A 16,348-nucleotide genomic window follows, 5' to 3' on the forward strand; every position below is an offset into this window, starting at 1 on the left:
CATCAACATATGCTTGTGTTTCTTTTTTAGTACAGTCTAGCTATATAATGGATTGGAGTGGCTTTTCTAAGTTATTTGAAATACTCATAGGCTAAGCTTGCCTTTAAAATAGTGTCCAGATTCCTAAAACACCTGGGAAAGAGAGAAATGGACCAGCTTGGATTTCTGTAGAACTTTCTTACCTAGTAGTTCACTTCCTTTTTCTTCCCTTTTCTTTCAGCAGTGAGAAGCTTATATGTTAGGAAAATAAAATGTTCCTAATTCTGAATATTCCTAAATCCAAGGCTTGCTATAAGACAAAATCTTTATCTGGAAGTAAAAGTTCAGAGAATTCTATCCTAAATTTCTCTGCTGCTTTGTAAAGTATACGTGTTTTCATTGCCTTAGCAGCTGAGCTATTAAGAGATGACTTAACATAAGATTATTTTTCTTCTAAAATTTGAATGCTTTGGGTTTTCGACCTCGAGTCACAGTGCATATGTTCTCTTGATATAGCCAGCATTAAGCATGTGGAGAAGCTCTTAGGATCTATTTTCTACCACCTGTGATAATTAAAAAAAAAAAAAAGTTTTGCACTTAGGCTGCTAGTTTTCTAGTGAGTTTTGCTCATTTATTTGTTTTTCCAATGGACTGTAAAGTTTTGGAACTTCATTCATTTTCATTTCCAACAGTTATTTTCATCAGGAAGAAGTGATTGCATGCAGTGCATAGTTCTTCCAGGATTGTCTTTGATTACTGTCCACATGCATAGTGTATCTTATAGCTTGACTTACCCTCTGAATTAGATTTTCTGCTAGAGGAGGTTGTTTGCTCTATGAGCCATACTATCGACTGCCTGTCAGTCACTCCAAAAGAGTGACTTACAAAAGAGTAAAGATTGAGCAAAACAAGAAGAAAAATAAGTCAAATTTTCTCTCTCAGATGGCTATTGGTCCAGGGCTAGTCTTGGATGCCTGTTCAAGAACCTGATGAAACTTCTAATACTCGTTGGATTTATGACATGATGGGCATTCAGGGCATACTCAGTCAGCACTGAGTTTTAAAACGTTGTTTTAGCCTTAGTCTCTGTGTTCTCAGTTACGAGATATGGAAATCTGGACGTTCACCAGCTTGATGACATATCTCATAAGCAATGATGCCGTGAGATGCTGAAATAGAGATGAGAAATCAGAGCTCCAGAAGTGATTCTGTGTCTCTTTCTTTGCACAGTTAATGCACAAAGACCAACCTACGGACCAAAAATACGCTCCAGGTAATACCTATGTAATTTCCATGTCCTGATTAATTTTACTTTAGTGAGCTCTTAGATTTCTCTAAATGGATTTTTGCACTTTCAACTTATTTTCAGTTTTCCAGAGATCACACAGGAAGCTTGTGCTGCATAAGTTTCAGCAGTATGCAAAGCTGCCATCTTTTTATAGAATTTTGTCACTGCTGACATACTGTCAAATGGATGTGAAGGAAATCAGAGTATGCAACTTGACTTAAAATGTTAGGTGTACAGTGAAAGACATTTTCATGAAAAATGTCATGTCCTTAGTAATCTAGGTTTTCGACAAGGTAACTTAGCCAAGTTCTGCTGTGGTATTTTACACATTTACTGATGGTTGCTTCACATCTAAGTGATGAAGTTCTGTTGTCCACACTGTCCACTAATATTTACTAATGGTAAAAATGCCTTTGGTTTCACAGAATCACAGAATCACCCGGGTTGGAAGGGATCTCAAGGATCATGTAGTTCCAACCCCCTTGCCTAGCAGGGCCACCAAACACACACATTCAGATCAGGTTGCCCAGGACCCCGTCCAACCTGGCCTTGAACACGTCCAAGGACGGGGCATCCAAACCTCCCTGGGCAGCCCGTTCCAGGGCCTAACCACTCTCTGAACCACTTCATCTGAAGAAAGTGTTTAGAGATGTACAACTAAAGTAGATTTTTAAATTAGTGATTCCCAGAAATTTGTTGAACCATATAGCTTTTATAAAAATATAATCAATAAATTAATTCCAACAGAAGTTCCTTAAGCCTTAGCTTTTGTTAGTTTGTGGAGAAAACAGTGAACTGCTTTCTATCCTCACATCTGGAAGGAACAATCCATCATCACTTACACAAATTGTCTAATTTGATATTCCACAAGTCCATCTTCAAAACACATCCTTAAATTGCAGTGCCTACCAGAAACTAGTGGTTTAGAATCGTGAAGACCAGCTGGCATGCTATCACCTTCCTCTCCTGCCCATATGTGTGCGTTGCCTCCTGGAGCAGGAAGCAAGCAACTAGGGACAAAAACAGCATTGAGTTTGGTTTCATACATCATATGAAACAAGCATAACTGGATATTTAGCTGTAAGATAGAGGTTTTAGAAGTTAGCACAGAATCAGCAGTAATAATGTAAGGGTCGCTCTGGAGCCTGATAGCTCTGTTTTTCCTTTAGCAGTGCAATGCTCCACCTGATTCCTTCTGATTTTTTGGGGGTCACTTGTGTTCCTTGTTTTCCATGTACTTCAGAAAATGCATGTTGCATTAAAGCAGTTCTTTATAGAAACTCTTCTTTTCTTGCTGCAATGGGAAATGGTCTGCCTGCAAATCAGGTTTTTCTGTGCTGCCTTGTAAAATCAGTCATTTTCCCTTTCTAGGTTGTTCTTAGCTCTACTCCAGCCTCAGTCCTAGCCTGATTTCCATCTCTGCCCTTTCTCTTAATTCTATTGTGAATGTTCATCTTTGTATCAAAACAAAACTTCAACTTTCAGAAGCATTTAACACTTTGCTTTTCTATCAATATATGAAAAATCATCTCAGCATGGGACGTTTGCCAGTGTACTGCTAGGAGATGGACAGCTGGGCAGCTGAGGATAACTTGCAGTTGTCTCTGGTTACCTGGACACTCAGTGTCTGCCTTTTGATTTTTATGTAAGAGAAATATTGTCCCATCTTTTGTGAAGGTGACAAAATCAACTGTAGAAATAAGGGGAGAAAGTAGGAACAGTTGAGTGAGAAAGGTTGCTGAATGAGGCCTCTGAGAGGTGGAGGAAAGTTAAAATTCCAATGAAAATAACTGTGGGCTACATCCTGAAGCCTGCCCTGCTGATCTATCCTTCACTCTAGCCTTCTCACTCTCTTCCTGCTGACGTTGACCTGGCAATACAATATTCTGCCCAAATCCCACTGAGAGATAACTCACCCCAAATACTGGGGTGTTTTTCAGGATCTTCCACTGAGGTGCCCAGGGGTTTTATTGTTGGATGTCTGCACTGATGGAACACATCTTCTCAAGGAGCTCCACTGGCACTGTCATTGCCACAAAACCATAAACATGGACTTGATTTTTCTCAAGTTGTATGGCAGATTGTTGTTTTATGATGGGAAACAACCAAAAAAAAACCCCAACCTCTAATTCTTGCAAAGCATCAACAGAGGGCTCTGCAGCCTGACTAGTCCTCTTGCATGCACCACAGCTTCTGTGCCCTAACCAGGAACCACCACTCCTGCAGGGAGATGGGGTACCGGCTTTGTAAACTATGCTAGAAATACTGGGAAGATATTATTGTTCCTTTCTGAGCAAAAGGAAAGAAAAAGGGCTGTGTGATGTCCCTCTCTCAGGTTCCCCCTGCCCAATGGGGACAACATCGGTATGAGCACTGCAGGAAGTGGAGCAGGGCAGCAGCTGTATGTTCCTGTGCTTCTTTATGAAGAAGTGCTAAAATAGAAAATTAAAGAAACAGAAGTGTTTATCTGAGAGAACTACAGTGGGAAACAGTTAAAGCTTGCTGTTGTTTAATAGCAGACTCTGATTGTCCAGAATTTGCTTTATTATAAATAATAAGTAACTGTGTGGAAGTGTCTCACTTAGCAAAGCCACATATCAAAGCAGCAAAGCGGATTTGTTGCCAGCTATTTGTTTCAGTACTCAAAGGGTTTCATTGAAAGTCTGAAAAGGGAAGTTGTCTTGAGGCTTAGATCTGTAATTCCTTTCAGCATTTCCTTTTAAACTTCATGTTTACCTTCTGCAAAAAATCTAATACCACCTGTTTGGTGCAAATTTAACAGATATTTTCATACTTTAAAATTTGGCTTTTTCTCCAATCCGGAAAAGTTTTGCCCTAGACTAGGGTGACATGGTTAGCTTCTGCTGTTGCAGGAAGTGGTTTGACTTAACTTTTTTTTCTAGCTTTCTTTCTATCTTTACGAGCTGAGAGAGATTAACCCAAATGCTGGCTATGGACACGTGACCAAGAAGTTTTCCGTTTTTTGAAACAGTTAAACTGTTGCTGGTTGATGACCGTTTGAGATGAGATGACGACGTCTGCGAGGCTGTAGGTAAGGAGTCTTAAATTCATTGTTATCTAATTCAGGAAATCTGATAATGGTTTTAATAATATCTGTAACTGTGTTCTGTACGCTTTCAGTACAAGTTGTATTAGCACGACTATTTTATTGTCAATTTTTTTCATTTGAAAACAATGTGGAGAATGCTAATAAGAAATTATGCTTTAGATGTAAAATTGATATTCAGAATCTAAAAAAAAACCTGTCATATCCTCAGATATCCACAATATTTAATCATCTGTAACATCCTGAACTAATGGTCGTTTCTCCCATCTGTATCCCGTGTAAGTAGTCATCCTCAAAAGTAGAAAAGATCAGCAATACTGCTTGGGAAAATGACTTGAATTATATTTCCCTCTTACCTTGTCTGGCTGCAGCTAACCCTGTGTGTTTAAATGGCTTCCTCGCTGGTGACCGTGAGGGTTGTGATCAATGATGGTAAATTCTGCAAGAGTCAGTGAGTGGTGGAGGTTCGTCTCTAGTTGATTTTAGGTATTACTGGAGACTGAAGAGTCTCTTGCCCTGCTCCACGTCAACTAGCTTGCTACTGCTTTATTACTCATCAGTCGTTGCAGTAAAAATAGGGCATGGGGAAGTGTAAGGGTCATTGTACAAAAAATACCCCTGGTTTACCCATGGGGACTCTCAATGCATCTCTTTATGGAGTATTTCCACCACGGCTTGGTGGAAATGCTATGATAGAATGTTTCTGCATAAAGCTATTTAGATCCAGCCTGCTTTGTCATCTGCTTTGGAGCCAGCCACAAAGAAAATGAAGAATGCAAAATTAGCTTTAGATTTCTCTCCATAAGCAAGCACTGCTTTCTGGCTTTTAGAGATGTACAAAGAAATCGCAACGTTGGAAGATGTTCAAATAACACAATAGAGTGTTCTGATTACAGACACAAAGGAGAGACAAGGTTTGTTTTCCTGCTAATACATAGTTTTTGCAAACTTGGTGACATGCTCATGTTTGTAACTGATAATCTTATTACCGTTAGAAGCAACTTGTTTTTCATTTGGAAATATGGGTCAGAGTTGAAAGAAATCACACATGGATTTAAGTTCATTTTGAAATCATGTATAGTAATCAGAGACAGATTTTGGAGCAGCGTTGTAAGACTACATTTCAGATTTTCTATCTATATTTGGAGGAAAAAAAGTTGTCCTGCCTGCATACACAGCACAGACTGGGAAATTGTATAAAAAGAACACATTGTCCTCCTGGGCTGTCTGTTGTGGGTTTTATGCGACTGCTTCAATGTTTTAGAGTGATTTGAAATGCTTTTTTTTTTTTTTTTTCATAGAGCTGTGAGATTTGGTAAACTAAGTTTGGATTCTCAGATTCATTTTTTTTTAATTCTCTTCTTTGCCATTTAGCTCTTTCTGTCCTAAGGAAATTCATTTAAAAGCAGCGTTTCTTGTTCGCTTTACCTCTCAATCCAATTACATCAGTAGCACATATTTGTTCATTTTCTTTTTCAAATGGAACAACTAGCCCTAGAACTCTGTGTTTTACACTTTATACTGTATACTACAATGAAATTACAAAAGATGGCTTTTGCTGTCCAGAGAACTTCATCTCAGCTCTGTGCTATGGAGTCTCACAGACTTAGCAGCAGGAGAAGGTACCTCCTCGTGGCCTGTTTCTACCAGGTCACATGGTGCTTGGGAGGTTGTGTGCAACGTCTACCAAATTCTCTGAGGCCCACAGTGTGCAATTCTGATACTTTCTGGAAATATAACTCTGCTGCATCAGCTCAATAGCTTTGAGTTGCTAATCACTGTTGTTGAAGCCCGCATACTTGTAAAATCTTTCCCTTGATGCTGGAGAAGTCTCTCTGTTATGTGTGCTGTTAATCAGAGATCTGAAACATGATGTTTGTACTGATCCTTCCTAACCTGGCATATCTAAGTGTAGCTTGGGTTGATCTTTTAAAAACAAAAGAATGCATCACTGGAACTTCAGCCAGTTTCTGTGCATCCCATCTCTTAGATAAGACTTCTACATGGATTTACCGAATCCATTTCACAGGTGGTGGTGGATGCCATCTGTATGAAGTTGCTTTGATAACTTTCATGGTTTTCTTTGTTGATAGCTTTAGTCCTGTACCACTGAGATGGGTTGAAAGGTTGGCCTTTGACTATGTATCTATCATGATAATTTAAGTGCCATTCAGAGCACAATAACAGTTTTCTTTGCCTGATAGCACATCCTACACAAAACCACCTCCTTTTTCCTTCCTGTGGAGACTTCCAGCATCTTTTGTCACTGTGAAACTGTTTGCTGCAATGCCATTTTTGTCTCAGAGCAGGCTTTGCTTCAGCTCATTTACAACAGCACAATCTCCTGCTGAGTTTGTGTTTGGAAACCTGCAAACTTGTTATAGCTGAGGGTGCTTTAACGTTATCTGTTTCTGAAACGTTCTCACAAAATTGATCTGCATGTATCAGTGGTCTCAGTCTTATGTGTACTGGTAGCTCTTTTATCAGCATCCAAAAGAGGTGATCATTCACTCGCATAGGAGTGAGACCTTGTATTATGGAGTCTATGGACTCCCATCATCTTTATTGCTTTATTTACTTATCCTGAAGGACAGTGAGGTGGCAACTTCCAGCCTGGATGAAATAGAAGAAAATGTTTTGGGTTTTCTATTTTTTTAAGAAGGTTATGTGAATGGGAAAAGCACATGCGAGTTTTCTGAGCTTGCTTTTGCAACCTGAGCGGGGCAAATGGAACCCCTACTGGCACTCAGTCTCCTTATGTGGTTAGCTCTTGCTGGATGCTTAGTGGCTGATAATTGTTTAAGGCACGTACATCATGACATTCCAGATATTGAATCATTCACTTGTATTTGAGCTGAGTATTGTCGGTTTGTAGTGTGTTGTTTTTTTTCCAAAGCCTATTCCTGTGATCTAAACAGGCATAAACAAATGAACTTGAAGTGACTTCTGACTCCTCCAAGACACACACACGAGTTTTTCTGCACAAGTGCAACATGAAAAGGGGAGGTGGGTGAGAAAAGGAGGAAGAAAAACCCAGAAGTGAATATGACTGAGAGCTGAGGAGATGTGCTTTAAGGATGTGCTTGCCTTTTGTTTCTTCTTTTCCTGCCCCACCCTGAGCAAAACCACCACTGTATTTGCTGCTGAATCAGATACAAAAGCGCCTATCTGAGCCAGATGTTTAAGCTCCTCTTAGACCAGGCGTAGTTCTCCTGAACTTATTTGCTGCTCGGAGTGTTACTAAACTTTCTTCCTTTGTGGGCAAGGAGCGTAATGACATAGATAATTTGTAAAGATATTGCAGCGTTGGAGTTCAGGCTCTGAGAGAGTAACCTTCATGGTTGGTGGGTCCAAGTCCAGCCTGCAGGATGATCTCAGTATTCATAGGAATCATAGAATGGTTTGAGTTGCAAGGGACCTTTAAGCCTACTCAGTTCCAACTCCCTGCCATGAACTGCTTGTCATCCACCAGATAAGAAGGAGCCAGGTAACGCACAATGGAAGATGGACCCAACACTGTCATTCATGTGGGAATCCTCAGCCAGCATGTTAAAGCTGATAGGAGCCAGACCTCAACGCATACTGTAGAAGAGTCTGATCGTAACTGCTGCAACCACAGCAAACGAGAACAGAAGCTTCTCCAGGCTCTATGAGTCAAAATGCATTTCTAGTGAATAATTTTACTGCAGATAACTAAACTTTTTCCAGAAGGAAGATATTACATCAGATTTTCCAAATGGCCAACTGTTCTCACATGTACTGCTTTTTTTTTTTTTTTGCACTGGGTTGAGAGGCTTGTGCTGGAAAGGTTAACGTTTCTCATATCACCGGTATGTTGCACAATGGTTACATTATCAGGGGGAACAAAAAAAAACAACAAAAAACAGACAAAATGTACTGAAGATTAATCATCACTAATCAAATTCCCACGATGATTTTTGTCTGGAGGAGGCACTTTGAATGGCGAAGGAAGTGGAGCCAGCCCAAGTAGGAGCATCTCAATTACTCCTCAATTCTCAATTCTCCTCAATTGGTGAATGAAGGCAAGGGTTGCCATCAGTCTTAACGGGGGCTTTGATTTGATCGTTTCTTCTATTCATGTTTGAATTTCTCTTGGAGAATTTTGCAGGGGCTCCAGATTGAGTAGTGCATAGCTTTATAGACTTGAGATATTCAGAGATGCTTGAGAGACTTTGTTTGGGAAACTTCTTTTCTTGTTTGATTTTTCATCTAAAGTTTGGAACTTTCCATTGTATCTTTCCACAAGTGCAAAAGATTGAAGAAAGGGAACCTCTTAAGACATAGAGCAAAAATTTTATAACATAATAGAATAAAAAATTAAGCACAGAGGCTTATTGTCAGAGATCCATCTTTCACTGCATACAGATGTTTGGGGACTGAAGCTATTGCACTGCATGGATGTTTTAACTTGGGTAGGTGGGATTCCCAGGGCTTGCTTTGCACCCAGATGGAATCGACGAGGAATATGAGCTCTGTCAGCTCTGTGAGTTAGGACACTATATGCACGCAGCAATGGCAAATGTAAGACACAGTGAGCACAGCTGCACAGCCTCAGAGAACGGGGAGGAGAGATGTGTATGATGTTGATCCCTCACTGTGTCCATTCCTTAGGGCTTGGGAGGGAAGAATATTCAGCCTTCAGACATCACATTATGCACTTAAGAAGGAAAGAGACTAGAGGGTGATGGTTTTATTAGGGAGTGTAGTGAGAGGACGAGAGGGAATGAATTTAAACTAACGATTTAGATTAGACGTTAGGAAGAAATTCTTCACCATGATGGTGGTGAGGCATGGGCACAGGCTGCCCAGAGAAGCTGTGGATGCCCCATTCTTGTGGACGCTCAAAGCCAGTCTGCATGGGACTTTGGACAACCTGATCTGGTAGGATGGAAGGTTAAATAGAAATTACTAGTGGTTCAAAAAGGGCTTGAAAAGGCATCAGATACTTCTTTTAAAAAGAGTGTTTTGAAAGTCATCAGTTAGAACATGCAAATTAAATGTAAGGACATCAACTCTCCTTACACCACTGCTCAATTTTACTATTTAAATGCATGGCTCTTTCATTTTTGCTCTTCACAGCCCCCTGCGGGGAGGGGGTGGGGGGCGACACAGGTGAATGCCACTCTTCTCACTTATGACTGTTGGTGTTTACTCACCAGACCTGGAATCGCTGCATTTTTGCTGCCACTGCTGCAGGCTCTGACTGCTCCTACTAAGTGCAACACATCTGTGTGGGACTGGGGGTTCAGGTGGCTCTGCTCCTCTCGGATGAACAGAGCACACATACAAGGTTTCTGGCATTGTCTTGAGTTACCTTTGTGAAATAACGTTTTGATGCCTGATCCGACATAAAACAAAGCAAGTTTTCAGTAATAAATTTAGGTGCATTTACTGGAGCTTGTACTCAAACTTCTCAAAGACATTCTATTTTTAGCAGCACTGTACCCTTGGTATTTACCTTCTGCTGCAAGCGGATGCCTTAGCTGCCGATATGAGATAGCATCACATCAAACCAACGTCTTTGTCCTACCCCTTTGTGTGCAGGGGAGCAGTGTAGCAGGGCAGGCACTGCTGGCACCTTCTGCTCCTCTCAGGGCCCATCAGAGGTGGTTGGCAAAGAGAGTAACACGGGTGCCCACCAAAGGCAGAAGAGGGGCTCACTCAAAGCAAACCACAAAGAATTTCCCCTTCTAGTTCCTGCTGTAGCTTCAAAGTTTTCTTGTAAATTGCAAGTGCTATCTCTGCTGCCTTTCACAGCGCTTCCCTTGCAAGAGCAGCAAGGGAGCTCTGCAAAAGAAAAATGGAGTGTGGGAACAGATCAAATGTATCTGGAGCTGTATTTTCCCCCCTCAGATGGGAAGTGGGAGCAGTGAGAAGGAAGGGAGCAGCTGTAGGATCACAGCTGAGAACTGCTGCAGATATGTATGGAGAAGGAGGGAGGGAGGGTAGGCGGCACTTCCATGTGCACAGCACGGTGATCGGATGCTATATCAGGCAGTGGGCAGGAGGGGATCTGGCTGTCTGAATAAGAAGCAGGCCTCTTGTTGTAAGACAAGTTGTGCTAGAGAGAAGTTATTTTATCATGTTTCCTTTTAATATTGTTTTTAAAGTCTGAGAAGTTTAAAGCCTTTTCTGTTCAGTAAACAGAATGATCAGGCTGATGGGTTTATAGAACTACAAAATGGATAACAATATGGCAAATGTGCAGTGATCTGTGCCCCCAAATAATTTAGAGGTCAAAATCTGTGTGTACTCTTACCCCCTATTCAGTACGATGTGCTTCCTCCACCATAAGTCAACCTGTTGTCTGATGTAGACATGAATATAGTAGGTCATCAACATGCTGTAAGGTCCTACCCAAGCTATCCTTGTGATGGATTACTTATGTGTAGTGGCAGTCAAATGGAAACTGAAAATTCTGTTTCTTCAGCTCATAGGAAATGTGTTTCTTGGGCTATTCATGGCAAGCTTGCTTGCATTTTTAATTTTTTTATAATACTTCAGTTTGCCTTGTGGTGCTAACTCTTCCACTTCTCCAGAGAGTTTGGGATGTTCCAAAATTACCATCGCCACATGTCTGCTTCAGGTAAGCATGGAAAGTTTGGATGAATATCTGAATCTCTGTGAGGAGAAGTTCTGCAAAATTGAGCTGGAAGTATTTCAAGCAGTCTTACTTTGAGATTTCTGTCACTTCTGCTTCTGCTTGTATCTGTAAATACGGCAGGAATAACCTTTCCTGTAGTATCTCATCACTTCAGATCTGGCAACATTAAAAGTAACAACGCTTTTCTGAACATTTAGGCTATAGAAACAGATTTCTTTCAAGCACTGGAGAAAATTTGTGATTCTTATGTGATCTTCCTAGAGAAAACATTGGATTTTTTTTTTTTAATTCGGAATTAGATGGCTTAAAACTAAAAAGTTGCTGTGTGGCGAGTGTCATATGAAGATGTAAAATGAGTTCAGAGGTGCTCAGTCTTATTCATGGTGGTTCTACGACTCTACTCTGTGCTGCTTTGTAGCATACAAATATTTGGCAGGAAGGATGGAAGTAGGAGGAAATTACCTTTTCCTCACCGGATAGGATGGTGAAGGATGGTCATGAGTAACCAAACAGTACTCCTCTCATCCCCTCTAGTACTTCTGAGGTCTTGTTTGGTGTTAAATCAGATCAATTGCCGTGGATTTTTTGTGATGCTCAGAATATCTTCCTGTCATTGGCTCAGTGGTTGAACCACTCTCATTCTGCTATTCGTTATCGTAGAATGCACAAGAAGTGATACATATCAGACAAAGCTTTTCATTTAAAAAAAAAAAAAAAAATCATTGTAATGCTGTATATACCCAATGAGTTTTTGCCATTTGGAACATTGTAGTTCAACTTGCACAGCACGGAAAATGGAGGCAGGTGTCGTGGATCAGATGCTCTCCAGAAAGAGATGCAGTATGCTGCCAACAGGAAGACCTAAAGGAATTTTTTTTTTTTTTTTTTTCCCCAGGCATGTTCTTTTACATATTCAACTGAATTTCTACTATGGACAACTGTTCTCAAAACATATGTAGGCCAAACCGTACACAAAGAATACTTTTAGCTTCAAGTTCTACTTGAAAATGAGATATTAAGTTGACATACGAATGATGAAAATAGACTCCATTATGCTATCTTATATGATATATTGTGACAGACACGCTTTTGAAACAACTGTTACCTTTCCTGGGACTTTCACATGCAATATAATTAAGAAACCAAGTGACGCAAGAGGAGATATGGCCATATGCAGTCACTTGCTGCCTTGAAGAAGCTTGTGTTTTTGTTGATTCGAGTATTATTATAATGATATTTCCTAGCAGAATTTTATTTGCACAGGCAAGCCCTGTGGTTAGCAGATCGTGGAGAACTGCAGATGGATTTGTAGTCATTTAATATAGATGTGAAGAGTTGGTCCTATCTGCAAAACTTTGGAAGAATATCCCCCATTCTCTTTCTTTTCTAGTTAAGCCATTTACTGTTGTAGACAGAAAAATAAAAAATAAAAAAATCCAGAGATAACGTATCTCTGCCCTATAGTGTACAAGTAGTTTATTCAGATCTTTATTTTTTTTGTTGACTGATCCTGCTGTTTTTAATGGCCTTCACATAGCAGAGAAGAGACCTAAGAGCTTTAGGCTAGTGTAAGATTTGAGAATGACGCAGAGGAAGACCGTTGGTCTCTGCTTAATTCTAGTTTGACTGGCAGTCTAGCATGTCTGTTCATATTCTCTGTCTCTCTTCATCCCATCCTTGTGAGAAGCAGAGCAACATCTTGTAAAAATTAATATTTTCACCAAAATTGTGTATTTGGTTAAGATATTTTGCTGCTGTCTGATAGAAAGTAGAACTCAGGATAAGTCTTCTATTATTTGTATTTTATCCTTCTTTTTTGTGGTGAAAGGTGTTATTGCTAGTAGAAAAATTTAGAACAAACTACAGTCAAGCTTCATAGCACTGAGGCACTACTTGCATTTTAGTGCTGCTGTCAATAGGCAGGAAATCACCGAAGCATCCAGCTGTAACTGTCTCAGGTTAGCAGGCTGCAGTACAGACTGTGCACTCCTGTGGGTCTGTGGCACATTGCAAGTGATAACTCAGATGCATGGTAATCTATTATAAGGCATATCTCCACACCTGGCTCTGTATTGCAGTAAGTAATGTTATTTTAGGTGATAACACAGTTTGTTCCTATTAGGTATTAAGTTGGTACATGAGAATTAATGTTGTTATTAAGTAAGTTTTATTTATTAGTAAGAGAGTAGATAAGGTTGACATGATCATCATATCAAGGATCAATTTAAAACCTTACTTTATCCTAAGAGTTGTTTAACAACAATGCCTGGAAGTACTGTCTAAGAAGACTACTACAATTTTGGCCAAGCTAGACCAAACTTTGTCTTTAGGTACATCCATCCTAGAGACTGTATTATTATTACAATAATAGTCCATAAATAAATACGGAAATATTAAGCCGAAATCCATATTTTCCACATGGTAGCCGAAGAATGCTGGGTGGTGGAATATTGCTGCAAACAAAACAGAAAAGATTTTCTACTCTTCCCTTTGACATGAGAGATGTATGGACAACTGTCCATGTAAATTAGAGCTGTCTGTAGAACTCTGTGGGACAAAAGAATGACTACAAGGGCAGCCATTGGAAACAGGAGGTGAGATGACCTCTGTGGTCCTTGCTCAGTGAGCAGTTTGTTGTGAGAGGCATCCCTGAAAGTCAAACATGGCTTTATCAGGTAAAAAGGTGAAAGGAAGTGCAATAATTAGCCCTATAAAAGGAGGAATTATTGTAAATGAGCACGGCTGTGTAGGAAGTAGGAACTGTCTGCTGCTTACTGATGAAATTGCAAGTTTAATTGATAAGTGAAATGATGCTGTTAAGGTTAGGACATTTAGTATTTTACAGCAGACCAAACTCCGTGTAAAGTTCTGCTTTATCTGATACAAAGGACTAAAACAGGACTACAGACCCAGGCAGTGCTGAAATAGCGTTATTCCTGATCTCCCTCTCTGACCAGAGAATGTGACTGGTGGCTGAAATAAAATCTACTTCCTGAGTACAAATTATTTCAGGCTGAATAACATTTTTCTGCAATGGAAAAGGCATAGGAATGCTACTACTGCTTTGCATTTTCACTACGATGAATTTTCTGTTGTTTTCTAAGCTGGCATCAGGACTCTCTCTGCTGTTTGTGCCCTGGGTGCAGATGTGTGACATGTTAGCTGTGAGAGTGGCATGCTGCAGATGGCTGGAAGAAAAAAAATAAAGGTGGAACACAGCGGGCAAAAGAGTAAAAAAAAAAAAAAAAATAATAGAATGATAGTTTATTTGTTGTCCTCTCTCTTTACCTATAGGTGCTTCATCTGTCCCCCTTCATTTCCATCAGCTGTGCATTAAGCATTTCCTGCCCCTGAGCTGTACTTCAGCAGAGATAATGTACAGCGTGGAGAAGGCTCAGAGTAAAATCCAATGGCAGAAATATTTATGTAGGTGTGTTGATTTTAAACACTTCTCTCAGAGACACAGCAATATGTTTTCTACTTCGCAAGAATGCTCTGACTCACCACGAGTGGCGTGAGCTTGTTCTTGCATTTGTTAACTCCTACTTCCTCTTCTGTTTTTATAGCCTTTCAGACCTGTAGGTTTAGTATAATGGTGACCCTAGTCCTGAATTTTATTTTTCCTTGATATTATTTTGATAGGCTTTGATGGATGCTCTTCATGTAAAGTGTTGCTCTTCAGCTGAAAGAATGCAATTTGTGACTGTAACCAGGTGCACTTCGATTTAAAGTGTTTTCATGTTGCACTGAACCCCTTCATATTCACTCTGCTTCTGACTTTGATGCTGTAAAATGTCCCCGAGAACAAAGCTGGAAGAAATTAAAGCTGATTTTGATAAATCCTGAAAATTATATGCAACGGTTTTAATTTCTTAATGTTGAAAAACAATGCAACAAATAATATTAATCACAGACATTTTTCCTTTCTTGGATAATGGTACTTGTTATAAATATCTGGTCTGAGATGAATTGACATTGAAACATAGGAATAATTCAAGTCAAAACATAGAAATACTGCTATCATCTTGTTTCTTGATGAATTTGACTTTGCATTTCTTTCTGATTCATTGCATAGTGTTGCTTCACAAAAAACTTACATACAAATATTACTGATACTGTACCAAAAACTCAGGAAAGTCACCCTACCAGTCACCCTTCTCATCATATACTTGCCATTTCTGGACATAGCAACATGTCAAAATGAATTAAAAACCTGATAACTGCAGTATGAAACTTGCTCTAGATCCATGAGCTGCTGTAGGAGAGGAATACTGGCTGGCTGTGACTGTGAGATAGAATAATCAAGCTACCAAAGACGAACAAATAGCAGTGAGATGAATCATTTACTTTTGTAATTCCTGCAGAAAGCTATAAGCTGAAAACATTACGAGTTTTTCTTTAGTTGAAAAGTTAACAATGTTACTTTGCTTCCTTTATCATCTCAGAAACAGTGATTATAAAGGTAATAGGGACAGAAAATAAGTCTTTTTGCAAAGGAATATTTGAAATAATTGAAGTATTTTGACTGCTGAAGATTCTGTGAAAACAGTGCTTTTGAAAGAAATATTATGGAAAATGTTGGTTTTTTTTTCAATTGTTTTATCAAGACTTAGCATTAAGTGAGGAAGCCAGAGATCTGTTCTTTGCGTGTCTTCAATATTTCTCTTTCAACCTGAGCCTGATTCTCAGAAATGGGACAGCTTTACATTGTGTACAGATTTGCATGCACTGTAACCTTTCCATTGCTCACCTCTGCAGTACTCTTTGCTTCCACAACATGTGTACAGAAGTGAAATCAGGGCTATAGTTTATTATCCGTTTACTTGCCAGATAGGTAAAATGTCCCTTGCCCATTTGGCAGTCACATGACACCTTTAGTTGGTGTCTGAGCTCTGACTTCACATCAGCCCAATTCACCATGCAGGTGCTGTGTTATGTACTTCCTAGCATCCCAAACAAGAGGACTAATTCCCAGGAGAAGCAGCCCCAAGTGCTGACCCACTGAGGCTGCTGTTCTCATGGTCAGTACAGCCCCTTCCTTCCTCCACTGAAAGATTTAAACTCCCAAGGCAATCTCCAAAAGAGGTGTTTCGTGTACAACTGACTTGGTTTTGCTCTTCCAGATAGAAACATGATTTGTCCCTTCATCTATGTGATTCTCCTTGCTCCATAAGTAATCTCATCTTCTCATTTTCCAGATATTAAAGCTGTCCTTTTTCACTTTTCCCCTTCTGTGTCATCCATCCAACCTCATGTGAGGGCCTTTTTTTTTGCTCCTGTACTTCATCCTGACTTTTTCCCACCCTTACCTGAGCTGCTACTTCTGTTTGACACTGCCTCTGAAGATGTACTTCTAAGAGGGTTTTCAGCATTTTCCCCTGTTCCTTTT

At 39.8% G+C, this 16,348-nt stretch overlaps 1 protein-coding gene across 5 annotated transcripts in view; it reads left to right on the plus strand.

Annotated features, from left to right (window-relative positions):
* The first annotated feature begins 1,037 nt into the window (after window positions 1-1,037).
* ARHGAP15 (Rho GTPase activating protein 15) overlaps window positions 1,038-16,348 on the plus strand; it is a 318,826-nt gene continuing 303,515 nt past the window's right edge. Inside the window, exons 1-2 of one of the 5 annotated variants that reach the window (XM_042827045.1) lie at window positions 1,038-1,252; window positions 4,171-4,319. The gene's annotated coding sequence lies outside the window, so the exon portion shown is untranslated. Of the gene's footprint in view, window positions 1,253-3,931; window positions 4,320-4,588; window positions 4,613-14,306; window positions 14,390-16,348 lie in introns of those variants that run through there. The other 4 variants (XM_042827047.1, XM_042827046.1, XM_042827050.1 and 1 more) reach the window with 4 other exon arrangements.

This window comes from Centrocercus urophasianus, unplaced genomic scaffold (assembly GCF_019232065.1).
Source record: "Centrocercus urophasianus isolate 14NV4802_14NV808 unplaced genomic scaffold, USGS_Curo_1.0 seq_28, whole genome shotgun sequence".
NCBI lineage: Eukaryota > Metazoa > Chordata > Aves > Galliformes > Phasianidae > Centrocercus > Centrocercus urophasianus.